Source organism: Pteropus vampyrus, unplaced genomic scaffold, assembly GCF_000151845.1.
Source record: "Pteropus vampyrus isolate Shadow unplaced genomic scaffold, Pvam_2.0 Scaffold19, whole genome shotgun sequence".
In the NCBI taxonomy this organism is placed as follows: Eukaryota; Metazoa; Chordata; class Mammalia; order Chiroptera; family Pteropodidae; genus Pteropus; species Pteropus vampyrus.
The window spans coordinates 11,733,401-11,750,831 of NW_011888800.1; the positions used below are offsets into that span (position 1 = coordinate 11,733,401).

Below are 17,431 nucleotides of genomic sequence, written 5' to 3' on the forward strand. Positions count from 1 at the left end.
ACATTATGCTTATAGTTGACAATACTATGCTTAAAATTTGTTAAGAGGGTAGATCTCTGTCATGTGTTATTTGTTACAATAAAAAATTGAATGAACAAATGGATGAATGAATGCCTACTTACTTCAGACCAATCTTTGTCACTCAGTCACTATATGACATCGGACATGACATTTACCTTTCCAGTCCTTAGGTAATAAATGACAATGTGAGATTGAAATGAAATGATTATTAATATTAAAGTATTTTATAGCGTATAAATGATTGGATGTAGTTTCATAGTGTAGCAGTTAGCACGTCTGCTTTACACACAGAAGGTCCTGGTTTCGCACCCCAGTGGAGCCACGGTCCATGGTCTATGGCCATGCTACCCTGAACAAGCCCGATGTCTGATCTCAGAAGCTAAACAGGGTTGGACCTGGTTAATACTTGGATGGGAGACCACCTAGGAAGACCAGGTGCTGTAGGCATAAATAATAATAATAAATAACAATAATAAAATGAATAAAGCATATAAATGATTAATTATAAAGCATATAAAATAAAAGGTAGGTTTATAATTGTTATCATATGTTGTATTAGTATTCTTTCACCTGAAGAAGAGATCATCATGGGGAGGTGGTTGATGTTGGAAAAATTTCTCAAGTGTAATCAGTAATAAACGTCTTTATCATAAAAATTATTCTTTAAGAAAAAGCTTTCAAGTCAAATGGCCTAGTTGTATCAAATAATATTCAGTTTTATAAAGGCCAAGTTTCAGCTTCATAACGTTAATCTTACTAAATGTCACTAAGTAAGGTGTGATTTAGGGGACATATACAGACCCCTAAAGGGTAAAAGTAGCTCTTAGGTCTCCTAGGACAAGTTACTATGTCAGGAGACAAAGGTGCCACAGCCTGCCCCAAACAGTGCCACTTTTGTGTCAGTTATGTCTGCAATATTCACATCATTCATTCTAAATCATATTTTTAAGTAATAAAAGAAAATATGTAGAGAATGGGTGACCTTAGTGACCAACTTCCCTCTTTAATTTTCATTTCCAGAGCTCGGTTTACTCACCCTGCACACCAAGTCTTGAATTAGTCTTTATCAGAATGTCTTAGGCTTATCATCCTACACAAGTAAAAGACCAATTAAACTATATTGCAAATCAATCAGCGTTATACTCCAAGAATAACACAACTCTACCAAATAATAATGTAATATCCTAGTTAAGCTGAAAATTAAATTGTTTTGATGTGAGTTTGTTTGGTCTGAGCAGGTACATAAAACTCTCCTCACAAGTGTCCACTGAGAAATAGGAAGATGGAAACCCTGGACACCACGAAAACACCATTTGAGAGAAGGGGGACAGATTTCCCCAGCAAAAGAGCATCTAAAAGCTGTTGATTGATTTCCTGCACACAGTGAACACGCTCGGGTTTAATTCCCATGGTTGCATCGAGTCTCCAAACAACAGACCATGAAGAGAAATGATTTCTCTGTGGGCATATTTTTATGTCAGGATCTTCACCCAAAAGCCATGATGTCCAAGTTCTGAAAATAGAAAAGCTAGTAGTTTATGAAAATCTCAGAATCCTTAAATTTGAAATATATTATAAACTCTGTACTTGGAAAGCACAGCACTTTTTGTGTTCGGTACCTACTGTTTATCAGAACGTGATGTAAGTTTAGTTGTATATCTTGTCTGTGTTCTTTTCAGAAAACAATCAACCTTGGACATTTTATTTACTTTGTATCGATATTTGCTCTGTTTTTATAAGCTGACATTATACATCTGAGCATGCCCAAAATGGTTATTTAAGTGTTGCTAGTATTAATATCACATACCTAAGTGTTAGTATTGCTGTGTTAGCACATGAGTGATTCATTCTTCTCTGGGACTCTAGGCATTGAGGCCATGATGGAATGAAATATTGTCTGTATAAAGGAAATGCATTGCATCTTCATTGAGTTCCATCCCAGTAATGTGTAATGTTACTTCTCTCTAGCAACATGCTAGAGACTCTCCTCAAGTTTAATACCAATTGTAGCAAAATCCAAGAGATGCTGAAGGCAGACAATAAAGAGGCAGGTTTCTTTAGAGGGATAGATACGTTCTTTATCAATATGGAGTCATCTTCAGAATGGCAGACTCAATCGTCTTCACACCTTAGCAGTTTTAGCAGGAAGAAAAGCATTATGGGCCACATTATCCTTCTCCCTAAAAGATGCTTATGCCTACCTGCACTAAAAGAGAATTATGCTTTCAATATGCAGTATTATGGAATATTCCCCAGCGTAATAACAAATACAATAACAAACTAGTATTTATTAAGTGTTGACTACATGTTTGGTACTGTTTTGAAATATATGTATATTTATGACCATATTTTCTCTTTTAAAAAGGTTTCATAAGAACTATACACATTTTATAATTAGTATTGAAGCACGGAAGCATGACATAGAATGTAAGGTCCACATATACAAGAGTTTTTGACTAAGTAATATACTGCTGTGATTCCTAGAGTCCATAATAATGCCTAGCACATACCAGGGGCTCTGTAATTATCTACTGAATATATGAATGACTGTAACTTGTCTAAGGTTACTATGCCAGCAGTTATCCAATTATAATTGAAAGTTAAATATTAGCCAATTGTGAGAGTTTTTAATATGGGAATTTTATTTTTTTTAATTTGTTTTTTTTTAATTTGTTTCAATTATTTCGTCTAATAATTATTATGGAAAAATGAAAGTTATTCCATTCATTTATTTAATCATACATATTCACTTAAATATTGACTTTAAAAATAGTGGTTGGATGGATTCTATATGCCAGACTCAATACCAAATATCAGAGACATAAGGAAACAGTATAAAAACCAGTGATAAATGAAAGTGAAATGATAATTGTCACAAAAGAAGAAGGAAGAGGAGGGAAAAAAAGTGGACTAAAATGTAAGATTAAATAATATATTGAAAAACTCACACCTTATTTATTCCATGTCTTCTCAAATGTTTCCACTGATAAACTCCTAAGAGCAGATGAGAACAAGCCTGTCTTTCTAAAGGGTCTGGTTGTATATCATCAAACACCCACTATGAGCATTAACTAACTTTGGAGAGTCAAGTTTTATCATAGAAGTCATGAAAGTCTTGTGTAATACCATTCAAAAGTTTTCTCAGAGTCCCTGGAAAACAGAGCTTGAGTCAAATGCTTTCACGCCAACACTTCATTGGTTAATGCAATCCCAGGGAGGAGGCAGAGTTGAGAGAGCAAATATGAGAGGTATCACCAAGTTGGCAAACAGAGCTGATTGCCTGGTCTGGCTGGAAGTTTTTTTAATGGCTATATGGGGACTAATGTGTTGCTGAACAGCCTTTTGAGAGGAGGGAGATGGGGAAGGAGATGGGGGAATTTATCTGATGATTCCCTTCCATATTTATCAAATTTGCCCACAGGGATTTAACTCTTCTACTTTCTGGCTTAGAACCTCAGGCCCTTTCAAGAAGCCACAGAGCAAGCCACATCTACTACTGGTGAGGTAGTTCTTTGTCTGAGTCCAGGAGTTGGGGGAGGGTCCTGAGACTTTTAGCAGGAGCCCCAAACCAAAACAGCTATGGTAGGAGATATAACCAAGCACCTTGGAGATGGGTGAGGTCCAAAGGATCTGGGGTTGACCATACGAGGAGTCTGATACAACCTACAAGTAAAACTGACGGCAGGGAGATGTGCCACATTCCTGTTGTGGCTCTACATATCCTTTAGACTTCACTCAATACTTGTAGGAGAACTCATAAAGAAGGGAACTGCAGCCTGATTTAAAGAAGCATATCTGAGAAATAGACCAATGGAGGAATGCATGATTACTGACACAGAGAGCCCACCAGAGAGCAGGTAGGTCTGGATTTGAAGACAGAAATAGAAATGAAAATATTGGATATTGTTTATTTAAATGAGAATGTTGATATTTACTCTCAGTTACTGTCCAGATAGAAGTAAATGATACATCCCTACACAGTGGCAAGATATATTGTTAAGAAGACTTCAGTCATTTATAAACTACTTTGTTTCCAGGAAGATAAGCCATATAAAATTATTCAAAATGATTCACAAGTAAAATTAAAATTAAGTCATGAATTGGGAGCAAAAGGGAAAATTTTCAGCATTTAGACATCTTAGAAGGTCATTTAACTAAGTTTCAACCTCCTGAAATTTTCTTAAAGTGCTTCAATTATTGTTTCATTTCTGGACATGAAGGTTAGGCATATAACTATGGTTGGACAGACTCAAAAAATGTTTAGGGGAAAGATACACATGACTTCATGTGTATCTTTCCCCTAAACAGTGAGATTCTGCAAGCTAAGCTACCTCAAAGAGGTTTAAGACATACTCAATAATAACACATTTACCTAGATTGCTAACATTTTAAACCAACAAAACAGTGAAGAGGTATTATACATAGGGGAGGAGGATGGAGTAAAAGGGGTCAAATATGTGGCGACAGAAATCTAACTATGGGTGGTGAACACACAATGCAGTGTGTGTGTGCGCACGCGCGCCTTACTGTTTAATTGTACACCTGAAACTTACTGGATTTTGTTACTCAACGTCACCATAATAAAAATAAACAAACAAACAAACAAACAAACAAATAAGTAAGAAAGAAAGAAGAAAAGGTATTATACAAATTCACTGTTGCCACCAAGTCCCTAGGGTAGCTCCACTGTCATTTTTTCTGTCCTCCTGGTCAGCCACTCTCCCAGTCCCTCCAACTCTCCAATCACAACTGTCTCTCAGCATGTGATCTCATTACCACTTCAATATGCATGTCAAATTACTTGAATGAACACACAAAAGATAGTCTTATCAAAACCGTAGGTGACTTAAAACTAAAGTAGTGTTGATAGTGACAGAATACTCCAAAAGAATTTGAAAGACATAAGCAATGGAATAGAGCTAGGAATATAAAGAGATAAAATGGAAGTTCCTGCATTTTCATCCTTCTACAAATAATTTTGAGCACCTACAGTATGCCTGCCACAGTGCCAGGCACTGCAGATACAGTCATGGGCAAAGTTGAAATGCTGCCCTGCCTTCAAAGCACGTAGAGTTCAGCAGGGACCTACACAGGGAGGGAATGTCGTTAGTTAGCAGAACGAAAATGTGTGGCCAAGTGTCATGGTAGTAGAAATAGTGTTAGGGTACCTAACTTCTCTGGAGGATGTCTCTTCTAAGCCCCAAGAGGTGATATTTAGGCTGGAATCTAAAGAAAGATTGGGAGTTAGCTAGGTAAGGCGTAGTTGTAGAATGTTTCAGAAAGGAACAGTATGTGGCATGGTTTATTCAAAGAATTGGAAAATGCAGCAAAAGCCAGATCATGAAAGCTCTCTTAAGCCACATTAAGTGATTAGGTTTTATTATAAAAGCAATGGGAGCCCACTGAACAGTTTTAAGTAGGAAAGCAACATGATTAGCTGTGAGTCTTAGAAGTATCAACCTGAAGCGTGTGGAATGTAGGCATGTGGAGGAGGAGCCCAGGCTGATAGCCAGTAATAGCAAGAATGGAGAAAAGTAGAGAGAGATTTATGAGGTTGAAACAACTGGATGTGGTGAGTTATTGGAAATGAGAAGGGAGGGGAATGGGGAAACTCATTGATGATTCCAAAATTTCTGACTCGAGTAACTAGGTGTATAATTATGCCATTCGGTGAGATGGAAATATTGAGGGGACAGCAGTTTAAGGAGAAAAGAATGACAAAAATTTGGGTCATGTGGAATTTGATATTTCTATAGGCTATCCAAGTACAGAACATCAGGGTACAGTTGGGCATAAAAATCTAGAACTCATGAATGAGGTCTAAGCTCAGAGGTACACATCTGAAAGTTAACATACATATATAACTAAAGCCATGGCTGTAAATAAAACCAGCAAATTAGAGATAGAATATATAGGAAATGGAGTTTGAGTATATACTAAGGTCATAAAGTAAACATGATATGGCTACCGAAAAGGTAAAATGATGACAGTATGCATTAATACAGTATTTGGCTCTAAATAAGGTAGCAAAGAGGCCTATTCTCCTTGGAGCTGATCAGACTATGCTAAGCATCATATCGGGCACTACGCTAGAAGCAGATTCAGAAAAGAGGATCCAGGTGATAAAGACACTAAAAACCAAGATAAAAGCTAAGAATTACTGAAGCAAGTATGAAAGTTCAGTCTAAATAAAAATTATTATTCTTCAGATAGTAAAAAGGCAATCGTCATGTAGAAGCTGGATTAAAATTATTATGCATTCATTTATTCCACAATTATTAAAGTCATGGAGATAGTGCATTACTTGTCATAGAGTTACTTAAGCTGGTAAAAAAAATTTTTTAGAGAGAATTGCAATTTCAACCTTGAGATTCTATGATTCACACTGACTGGGGATGAGAGAGGAACATGTATGAGGCAGCATATCTTGAATGGACTAGGATTTGTATGGACTGGAAGAGGATTTGTTTTCTAGTTTTGAGTTGACCATCTATTAATGTAACCTGGCAATCTTGCCAGACTGTGCTTCAGTCTCCTCACTGAAACATAAGGGATTGACAAAATATTTGCTAAGGTCCTTACATTTGTAAATGTTCATATTCTTTCGCTAATATTCCTGGCTAGATTTTTTACCCACATATAACCATTACGTTTTAATTATACAAATTTATCTCATGCATATTTTGGTTGGACGAAAGGACTTTTTTAAAAAGAGGACTGGGGAGGCAAAGGAAATGAGTCTTGGCTCATTGTACAAGTTGGCGAAGACAGTGTAAACCAATTTTGAGTCATGGATAAGCCATTTTGAATCATGACGAGTTTCATGGGTTTAATACTGTCGAAAGACCCACTCAGGAAAAGGAGGGTCCAGAGGCCAGTGGCAGATATTAGCTGAGACTCTACATTGCAATGCACGATATCTGTTCACACTCCCCATGCTCAACAATTACACATATATTCAGATTTTTTAAAATGTATTCTTCTAATTTTAGTCACTCCTTTGAATTTCATTTTTATGTGGATAGTTGGAACGTTTCTAGGTTTTGAGGACCTGTTCAGAAAGGACTGAAATCCTAAAAGTCACTATAGGAAGGCAGTCTCAGACAGCATGTAACTGAAATCCTTAGTATAGGTTGGTTTGGTTCTTTCACGAATGAGCACATATAAAATTATACCAATCAGATGGCAATTCCCAGAGAATTTTGTCATGCTTAGGCACTTGGTTATATCTTAGAGTAAAGATCCAGGCCTTGTAAAGTCAGCTTCTAGTTCAATGAGGTGATAGGCAAGAACATTAGAAAATAAGTAGATCTTGGGTTCCTTTCTGCAGTGTCTTTCCCTGAATGTCACAGTGTCAGGGCTGGCCCTGGGCATTGGCTGAAATGAAGAAGTGCCTGTCCTCCCTTTAGAGCTTGCAATGAGGAGTCCCAGTCAGCCTAAAAATTCTAGCAAAGGGAGAGATTTGGGTTCTGAGAAGCCAAATTTTCTCTGGCTCTGCCACTCCCTGTAGCTACACTGCCAACTTATTTGGGAAATGAGCTGGACTGTATTATTTCAGAGCAAGGTCCTGACTCCATTCCTAACCCCTTCTGCTTGGCATGCTTTTCCTCAAAACATCAGCTTCCACAATAGTCTGATGAAATGAGCTTGCTGGGGCACACAGCTTTTCTGTATGCATGAATTTGCTCATCATCATCTCTCCTATTCACAGCTCCTCAGGGGTTTCCTGGGCAGCAGGAGATTTACCGTGGGGTGGGGAAAGCAAGGATTTAGAGCCAAGTGCTTCCCTGAAACACACTGCCTGGGCAGGCTGGTTCTGCTGTTAAAAAGCTCCTCCATGGCCGTATGTCTCCATTCCTCTATTAAGTAGAGAGTTACTGTCATATAGACAGAGGCGCTGGCTTCCTTCATCAATTACACCCTGTGCCGCCCCATCTGCAGGCACGGCGTTTTGCCCATTTATGAAATTATAGGCCAGCCACAATCGAAAACAACTGGCATCTACTGCGAAGCTCAGAAGCCTAAAAACCTAAGAAATTCTCCCTTATAGCTCTGAGAAGTCATGGCTCCCAGAGACTGGCTCATAATTAAATGATTGTGAAACTTTTCCTGGTCTCTTTCAGGTGTGGTATGCTGGTAAAGATAGGGAAAGGGTAGCATTTGAATTAATCTTTCATGATACGCAGAGAAAAGAGGAACCACAAGTCTTAAGAGATGTTATACTTGTTACGTAGACAATTAGTATTCGCTTCCTTTCTTGATTTCGGACTTTATTCACATTCTCTACAAAGAATTCTTCATTTTCCTAAGAAGTGGTGAAGGGGAGGGGAGTAAATCTTATAGATTCCACATGTTTTTTTCTTGATTCCTCCTCTAGAAGACACAATAGTAACAAAGCATCATCACATTGTACCTTCAGATATCAGTCAACAGCCATTGGAACTGCACAGCAGTTCCCAGTGGCACCAAACTTAGAGTTCCCAACTTATAAGCAAACTTTATTCCAAACTCTCTTTGGTAGGTTTTTGTTTTAGCTTTAGTTTTTAGAAATTGGAACATCTTTTTTTTCTAGAAACTATGCTGTTTTTTTAACATTTCGTTTTGTAATAATTTTAAACTTTAAAAAGTTACAAAAATATTCAAAAAGAGTTCTGTTATACCTTTTGCCCAACTTCTTCGCCTCATGGTAACATTTTGCCTAACCATAGAACAGTAATCGCTATTGATACAATCCTATTAACTAATCTGTAGACTTTATTTGAATTTCACCAGTCATTCCACTAACGCGCTTCTTCTGGTTCACGAGTCAATCCGGGGCCCATCTTGCATTTAGTTGTCTTGTCTCCTTAGTGTCCTCTAATCTAGGACTGTTCCTCATGACCATATAACACTTTTGAAGAGTACTGGCTAGTTAAGTGTTAGAATGTGTCTCAATTTGGAGTTATCTCTGTTGTCTCATGATTAAAATGAGGCTATGCATCTTTTCCAAAAATACCAAAGAAGCTATATGGAACCCATCTCAGAGCATCATATCTTTTCCAAAAATACCAAAGAAGCTATATGAAACCCATCTCAGAGCATCATATCAGAAGGTACTTGATGTCAATATGTCTCATTACAGATGATGTTAACTTTGATCACTTGGTTAAAATGGTGTCTCCAGGTTTCTCCACTATAAATGTTACTATTTTTCACTTCGGAACTATTATTTTTTAAAGCTAGGGTTCTAGGATGATACCTAAAAGCCTATATAACCCATCACAGTTATCGCTGTACATAATTATCAGGATGCTTGAAATGAAAGGAAGGTAGGAAAGCTGAAACATGCTCTTTCTCACCTGTATTTATATTTACTGAGGTGGTAGGCAGTACAAACACTTTTCCCATCTTTGCCATTGTCACTGGTTGCTTTAGTCCATAGTTATAGGAGAAAACAGTGACTTAAGAGACAATTGTTATTCTCATGATAAAATGAAAATATGAGTCAGATAATCCTCAGTTTGAATCATAGGTCTGTGGCCTCGGACAAGTTATTAAGCTTCTCTTTTATAATATAATGATAATAGCATTTATCTTGCAGGATTCATTTGAATATTTGAGATTATAAATATAATGTTCCCATGTAGGACAGAGCCCATGGAGGTCTTAACCATGTCTGATGGGAGATTCGGTGATGTTTTTGTTCCAGTGTAACATTGGTCAGCTGTTCATATTCGTAAAACCTTTATTAGCCTGGTCCATTCATTCATTCAAAGTATCTATATTGAGTGCCTACCATAGGTCAAGTGCTAGTTGTATAGTCCTTGCCTTTATGGAACTTTTGCTCTAGTAAAAGAAAAACCAATAAATAAGTAGAAACATATAAAATGTGAAAACTTATCAAAGAAAAATGAGAGAAGGAACATATGTAGATGGAATGGCAAAATAAAACTTTACTCAAGAGGTGACATTCACAATGAAACCCAAAAATGGCAAGGATTTCTTTATGCAAAGAGTCAAAGGAAAAGCTTTTCTAGCAGATGGAACAGCAAAGGCAAAGATTCTAAGATGGGATAAGGTCTTTGAGATGTTCGAGAAAATGGAAGATGGCTAGAGTGCCTGGATCTCAGTGAAGAATTTAAGAGCTCCTTGAACTTAATAGCCAAAGCTCTTCAGCAAGGTTATTCATATACTTTTTCTCCTTTTAGTTAAATGGTCATCTAGAGTTCTGCTCAGTTTGGGGCATTTTTCTAAGTCATTGGTGGTAGTAGAAATGTATTTCTCAAATGCCACCCGCCCCGCCCACTCAAGCCCTTACCTTAATTATACTTTCATATTTGAAAGTATTATTTATTCCACAGAGTTTTCCTTCCTCCACTGTGAACATATTAGAATATTGAAAGCATTTTTACTTACTGTCTTTGCTTTCCCACTCTTCCATGCCAATTACTGTTCTTCCACCTTGGTAATGATCTAGTTAAGGTCCACTTGCTGAGTACACAATTTGCTCTGCCTTTAAAAAATCCCTAAGCATGCTGCCAACATAGCCTCACTTCAGCACAGTTAAACTGTGAAAACAAGGTTGTCTAGCACCTTAAATATTGTCACATTACATTAAAAACACATTCTTCAATGCTCAGAGCAAAGCAGAGTCACATAAACCTGTTGGAAAATTCTTGGCGATTAAACTGGAAAGGGTGTTCATATTTTCTTGGGGTCTGTTTGCAGATGTGACTCATGGGTGTCATCTGGGTGGGCTTATTATAATGCTTACGAATGATCATCTATTTTCTAGTTATGTAGCAGTGATCCTGGGAACTCATTCTGGTATTTCACTCTCTGCCTCAAAAGCATCATATGAAAAGCTTGGAATCTGCAATCATAGGCTAAGAAGACAATATTTGCAAAATATTCATTTTTCTGCAATTATAAAAGGCATTGGTTTGAATAGGAAATCGGCAAAAAGGACTAGAGATTATCCCTTCCCCAACCCGAGATATTTGCAGTTTTAGAAAGAACAGTATTAGTGTTTTAGGTTGAATTGTGTTCTCTCCAAATTCATCAAATTCATACGTTGAAGTCCTAATCCCCAGTACCTCAGAATGTGACTTATATGGAGATAGGATCTTTACAGAGGTAATCAAGTTAAAACGGACTCATTATGGTGGGCCTCAATCCAATATGACTGGTGTCCTTATAATAAAAGGGAAATGTTGGATGTGGAAATGCACACAGAGGAAAGACAATGTGAATAGACACAGGGAAACGACTGCCACTGACCTCCAAGGAGAGAGACCTAGAACAGATAGATCCTTTCCTCTAGTATTTTTTAAAAGTTCCCCAAGTGATTCCGATGTTCACATAGGTTTGGAGACCTTGTATTAGTTTAGTTCAGTGAGCTTCAAATGTAGTCCCCAGACCACCTGTGTCAGAATCACCTGGAAACTTGTTAGAAATATAAATTCTCATGCCCCACACCAGCCCCACTGAATCAGAAACTCTTGGGGTGAGTTTAAGAATTAATGTTTCAACAAGCCCTCCAGATAATGCCAATACACGCTCACATTTGAAAAACATTGGTCTAGTACATTGATGTTTTACATGATGGCAACTTAGAGAATCTGAAAAAAAAAAATGTGTATGTGCACAAAATTTTGTATTTAATATCAGAGAGGTCAAGTTCTCCCTTAGTCCATGGACATCTCAGGGTCTAAAGATCCTGGTTTAAGAGCTTGAGACTTCTATACCTCTAATCCACCAAGCCATAAATTTAGAAGAGAGCTTTTTGCCCTTTCTTAACTGAAAAAGTAAGCAGACTTCCAAGCAAAAGGCCTCTCCCCCTGTCCTGCTCACATGCCCCTCTCTAGCTAAGTTAGGGGCTGCTTGGGTGAAGTCTAAGCCTCTTGCTTGTCCCGATCAATTTCCATGCTGAGGTTTACAGGCCTGAGGCAGAGCTGTGCATTCACTCACCTGATACAAATGGCAATATTTTTCTTAGGCTCACATGAATACAAACAACCCAGCTGTGAAAAGATCAATGCATGTGTCTGTTGTGGCCAGTCAACTGCAAGTTATGATTTGCAGCAGGGCCTAAGAAGAGTACGGCAGCTTTTCTCAAATCAAAATCATTTTTACATGAAAGTGACAAAGACAAAAAGTCATTGCAGAAAAGGTTGGTAATTAAAATACATCTGTGTCCAATTAGAGTACGTGTTACAATTACTGAAATAGTAACGTATGCTGGTAACAGGGAAATGATCCAGAGCCCCAAACACGTTAGACTTTTGAGCAGGGCATTGCCTCAGGCAAAAATTAAAGTTAATAATGATGGAGATTATTCATTGAATGGCAACATTGTGCCTGGCATATGCCCTCAGAGCTTAAAACCTAAGTGACCCAGACAAGCAGATTGCCTAGCCACTAGGTGGTCAGTGCCTATTTGGTAGGCACACTTAATGAAGTGCCTCATCTGCATCCAAACGTTAAATCAAACTTCTGTGGACTCAAGCTAATTGGTAATACCAATGCCAAACCCAAATTCTACTTTTGCAAATGCAGAAAAGAAAAATCGTGATGTGTTTCTGTTCCTATTTGCCTTTAAGAATTTTGCCAGCATAGCTGTGTAAATTATGTTCCCTTCAGTGAAGCAGTCTTTCAGGCTCTAACAGGTTACGGGGTAAACAATCTAGAGACAATCTGGACATCTTCATTCCCTTATAAGATGCCCAAAATGGTCTCAGCTAAAATCAGCTGGAAAATATTTGCTAATTTGAATTATGGAAGCCCTGATAACTTATAACTAGGAAAAACAGGAGTTGTGTGCACACACATGTGCCCCCCTACACATGAATTTATAGGTCTTGTTAAATGAAGTCTTTAATTCTTATCATCATCTGATCCCATCCCTTCACCTGTCTGTATTTCCAAATGAAATCTAAGCCTAATATTTATTATTTCTCCATCTAAAAAAATATAAAATGTATTTTAATCCCCAAAGCGCTATTATAGGAAGGAAAAATTAAGAGTCACATGACCGAAGGTTCATATTGGTGTGGGATTTGAATGCTTGGATGTGACAGCAAGTTGATTCATTTTGGATTCTGTATATTCTGGAGAATGTAATGAGTTATTGATCTATGATAAACTAAACTGACATTTTTGTAACCAGTAAGCCATCAGTACATCCACTAAGCATAGGTTTCAGTAATGTATCGTTAGAATCAGGTCGTTGGTAGTTTAGGACACATTTTCTAGCATTGGTTGCAAGAAAGAACATATACGTATTTACAACGGTGCAAGCGTATCTACACTGTTTTTCTCCTCTCTCCACTAGGAAATATATTTTTCCTTAACATATGAGAAGTCCTCTCTTCACTCACCTCCAATGTGCTTTTTTGACATCAGTTGATGGGTTAAGCAGATGATCTGAACTCCACTTTTCCCAGGCTTTTACTAGGAACTTAAAATTTTGTTTCCAATCCAAAGTCTCTTTAGATGACCCAGCCTTCAAATCCACCAGGTTATGTTATCTACTCCAAGTGTTGGTTGGATGATCTGCAATCTCCACCCATCTCCAGAAGTCAAAGTTGTGTGATGCTGAAATTCTGAAAGTCTCCTGAGCAACCAGGTCTCTTGGAAAGTTCAAGAGGGACAAAGGACTTCTAGGGGTTTCTCTCAGCCTGAACGATACACTTTAGACATTAGTCTTAGAGACTGCAATGCTCAGCAGCTATTTTTAGAAGTAAGGTGGGAGGGGGAAGCAAGAGGGGTTCTCTGTGGTGAGAAAACTTGGCAAAAGCCTTTGGTGACTTCCCTTACTGGCAAAACAAAGAGGAAGGATGGAGACCAGTGGTAAGGATCTGACATCTGTTCTGTGGCTACTCAGAGGCCAGGTGCTGTGAAAGGCACTTCACCAACAACCCTGCAATGTGGGATTAATACTCCCATTTTGCATTTAAGAAACCAAGTCTCTATTCAGTTGTTTTCTCTAGGACACACAAATAGTGATAGACTTGGCTTTTGAACCACTGCTCTAAAGACTGTCTGAGCATACAATATACATATAATACTGGTAATAATAATGCCTGACTCATAGATTTGTTATAAAGATTAACATTTGTAAAGTAATTAAGTACTTGACACAATAGACACTCAATACACTTGGTAATTGCTATTATTATTATTACTGTAATCATCATCCTCACCTTGTTAAGTTCTACCCAGGCTTCTATTACTATGGTACACTTTGCTTGGTACTTCATTGGTGTCCAATGCATTTTTGTAAAATTATCAAATAGGGAAAAGAATGTATTTACTGTTCTTGTCACTCTCACAATAGGCCCAGGTTTTAAAGAACGTACTAGGATGTCTCAGCTGCTTTACCTTTGCCAGGAAAGGCAAGGGCAATGCATATCTGTGAACTTTCTGGAAACAAGGCATGGAGTTGTAGGGACCTGAATATCACTTCTCACTGCCAGAGCCAAGAAGCTCAGGAAGGCCATGTCTGTTCACAGGTTTATCCTGGTATGCATTCTAAGGATTAGCAGTTATCCTACTCTCCTAAAAAGAGAACGTTCTGCCTTGCTTTCCTCTCTGAGCTCCCGGTAAGAACTTCTCAGGACAGCCAGAGTGCCCATTGGTTTGTTGCCATTTCTTGCCTCTTCTCCTCTCCCACTAGTAAAGATTGTAGCAATTTTTTCTTATTGGTTAATTATTGACTAATATTAATTGGATTCCAAGGTTGATCCTGTTTTACTCCTACCTTCTCATTATTTTCAGATAATAATCTAATAAACTATACTTGTTAGAATTCAGATTCCAAAACTCCTTTAGCCCATTGTTTGTTTTTCAATTGTTAGTCAGTCTCTTTCAAAATCTCTCTTCCTTATGTTGATTCGAGATTAATTCTAGTTAATCTAATTTTATGTCTATCAGTGATTCAAATTTCCTCATTTTCCACTTCAGCCTACCCACCCTTTCCCTTAGACAAGCCTAGCATCCTTAATACTTATACTTAACTTCTGATGCAGCTCTTTTCAGGGGCAGTAACATTTGGTAGAAAATGCTATGACTGAGTCTCAAGTGACTTGGATTCCACTTCAACACGGTCCTTACCTAACTCACTAAAGCCAAAGGATTATTAATTGCCTGGGATTCCGTTTTCCCATCAGTAAAATGGAAGACTTAGCTATAGATGATCTTTAGAATCTCTTTATTATTGAGTCTATTCTATCGTAAATCACTTGATCTTTAACTTGTTTGTAGAAACTGTGTGCCCTTTTAAATCTTTTCTCAAAATAGCGTTTCCTCATTATTAAAATATAGGTTTAGTCAGATCTCTTTGGAATTACACATTTTTTGCATAGTCCATGAAATTTAACATTTGAACAGTACTTGTGGTGAAGTGGGGGAATAGTCAATAAACATTTAAATGCAAGCTATTTTAGATGTTCTGCCTTTCTTTTTATGTAACCCATGGAAAAGATGAGAAATGAAAAAAAAAAGGCCAGTGTAAGCTTAGATGTTATTTAACAGACAAAATGATTAAACTCTCCAATGGCAAGAACAAAATTTTATAAATGTTTTTTGCTTCTACTGCAAAACCTCTAGCAATAAAAATAAAACTCTCTTAAGGCTTCTTTACAGCATGGCTACTAAGATCTTTTTACTAGAGAAAACTTCTCAAGAGGAAAATGAAAAAATTTTGATACAGATGAAACCTAAAAATGTGAATCTACTAAATGAGAAACATTTATAAACTTGATTATTCCTTTTCTGTCTGGAAATCACCTGTTACTTTTTCCCTTCGTCCATTTTTCCTCTGGTATAGCTGATTCACATATATGAAATAAAAATACATGGCACATAGGCTTCTAGTTCCTCTTCTTGTACCCATGGTGGGCATAAAGAAAAGTATTTTTGTACCAATGGCAGGCATAACTAACAATATTCTTTCCCCATGTGTCCTCCAGCAGCCACAGCATCTTTGTCAATGCAACATCCTGCAGTCACAGTCTATCCAAGTTGTCACAATATATCACACATACTGACCTCACATAAACTGAGACTAACTAGGTTCCTAGTAATATGACTTTTCAGGCCCAGTTATAGCCTACCGCCATCTCAAAGTAGAAGCTGAAACATTCTTCATTGTATCATTCAATAAACTTAAATTTAAAAATGGCTATGAGAGATTTCTGGTCAAGATGGCCCAGTGGGTAAACGCTGTGCTTGCCTCCTCTTGTGACCGCCTCAGAATTAGAATTAAACTACAGAATAGCCACCATTGAGAATCACTTGAAGTCTGGCTGAACAGAAGCCCTCTAACTAAGGATATACAGAAGCCACGTGGAGACTGGTAAAGAGGGGCAGAGATGCAAATCAGGGTGGTCCCACACCCATGTGCGGCAGTTAAAAATTGGGAGGGATATCTTGGCTGTGAAGTTTCCCTCAGAGGAGCAAGGGGTCCCAGGCTTATGATTGAGCTCTCCAGTACAGAGTTTCAGTGCCAGGAAGAGAAGTCCCCACAACTCCTAGCTGTGAAAACCAGTAGAGATTATTGCTGAAAGAGACAGAGAGCTTCTTGAGTCCCAGTCTTTCCTCTTAAAAGACACATGCATGGACTTACTCGCTGACAGACTTACTCAGTACCAGTGCTGGGGCAGCAGCTAGAAAGGTACTGGGGACATATGGGGAGGAATTGATTTTTCTGGCTTTACAGTAAGAGCTGGAGGAGTAGCTCTCCCCCTAGACAGAGGTGGTGACAGGAGACATTGTTCCCTTATTGAGCCTGACTCCCATCCAGCATGTAGACACAGACAACTATCATATCTGAGTCTTCATCAACCTGGCTAATGCCATTTGTCCCACCTTGATGATTCCTGAAACCCCGCCCCACCCAATTTGTGGACCCACCCAAGCCGCCTCCAGTGGATTTTCCATACAAATGGCCTGTCTTGGTTCATGCTGTAGACTTTCCTAAAAACCTCTCAGAGGTTCACAAACCCCAAACAAGCAGCATTGGCTTTGGCATGCCCACCACCTCTTGCTAAGCAGCCCCACGCCTGGCACTAGTGACAGCCAGCCTTGGTTCATAGCTTGGCCTCTCTGAGGCATCTTCAAGACCAATATGGTTGGCGGCCATCTGTAGATCACTTTGTGGCTCATGCCAGTTGGCCCCTGGCAGGGTACAGATAGTGGCTGGCCTTGGTCTGCAGAAGGGCTCCACCCAGGAGGACCCAGGCTGGTATACCCAGTGCCTGGTTTTGGGCCACCCTGGAGCATCACCCAGTGCCTCTGCAAACAACACACCTGAAGGGCACACTGGGCAGGCACCAGAGTACTGTTAAAATTATTCCTGCTTCATAGGGTCAGCCCCTATATAACATCTCCTCCACTGTAGTCATGGCCAGTCCTCACGACCAATTAGCCT

The 17,431-nt window shown here is 38.4% G+C and overlaps 1 pseudogene; it reads left to right on the forward strand.

The window, feature by feature from the left end:
• The first annotated feature begins 352 nt into the window (after nucleotides 1-352).
• LOC111736402 lies at nucleotides 353-468 on the forward strand (annotated as a pseudogene).
• Nucleotides 469-17,431: the final 16,963 nt, after the last annotated feature.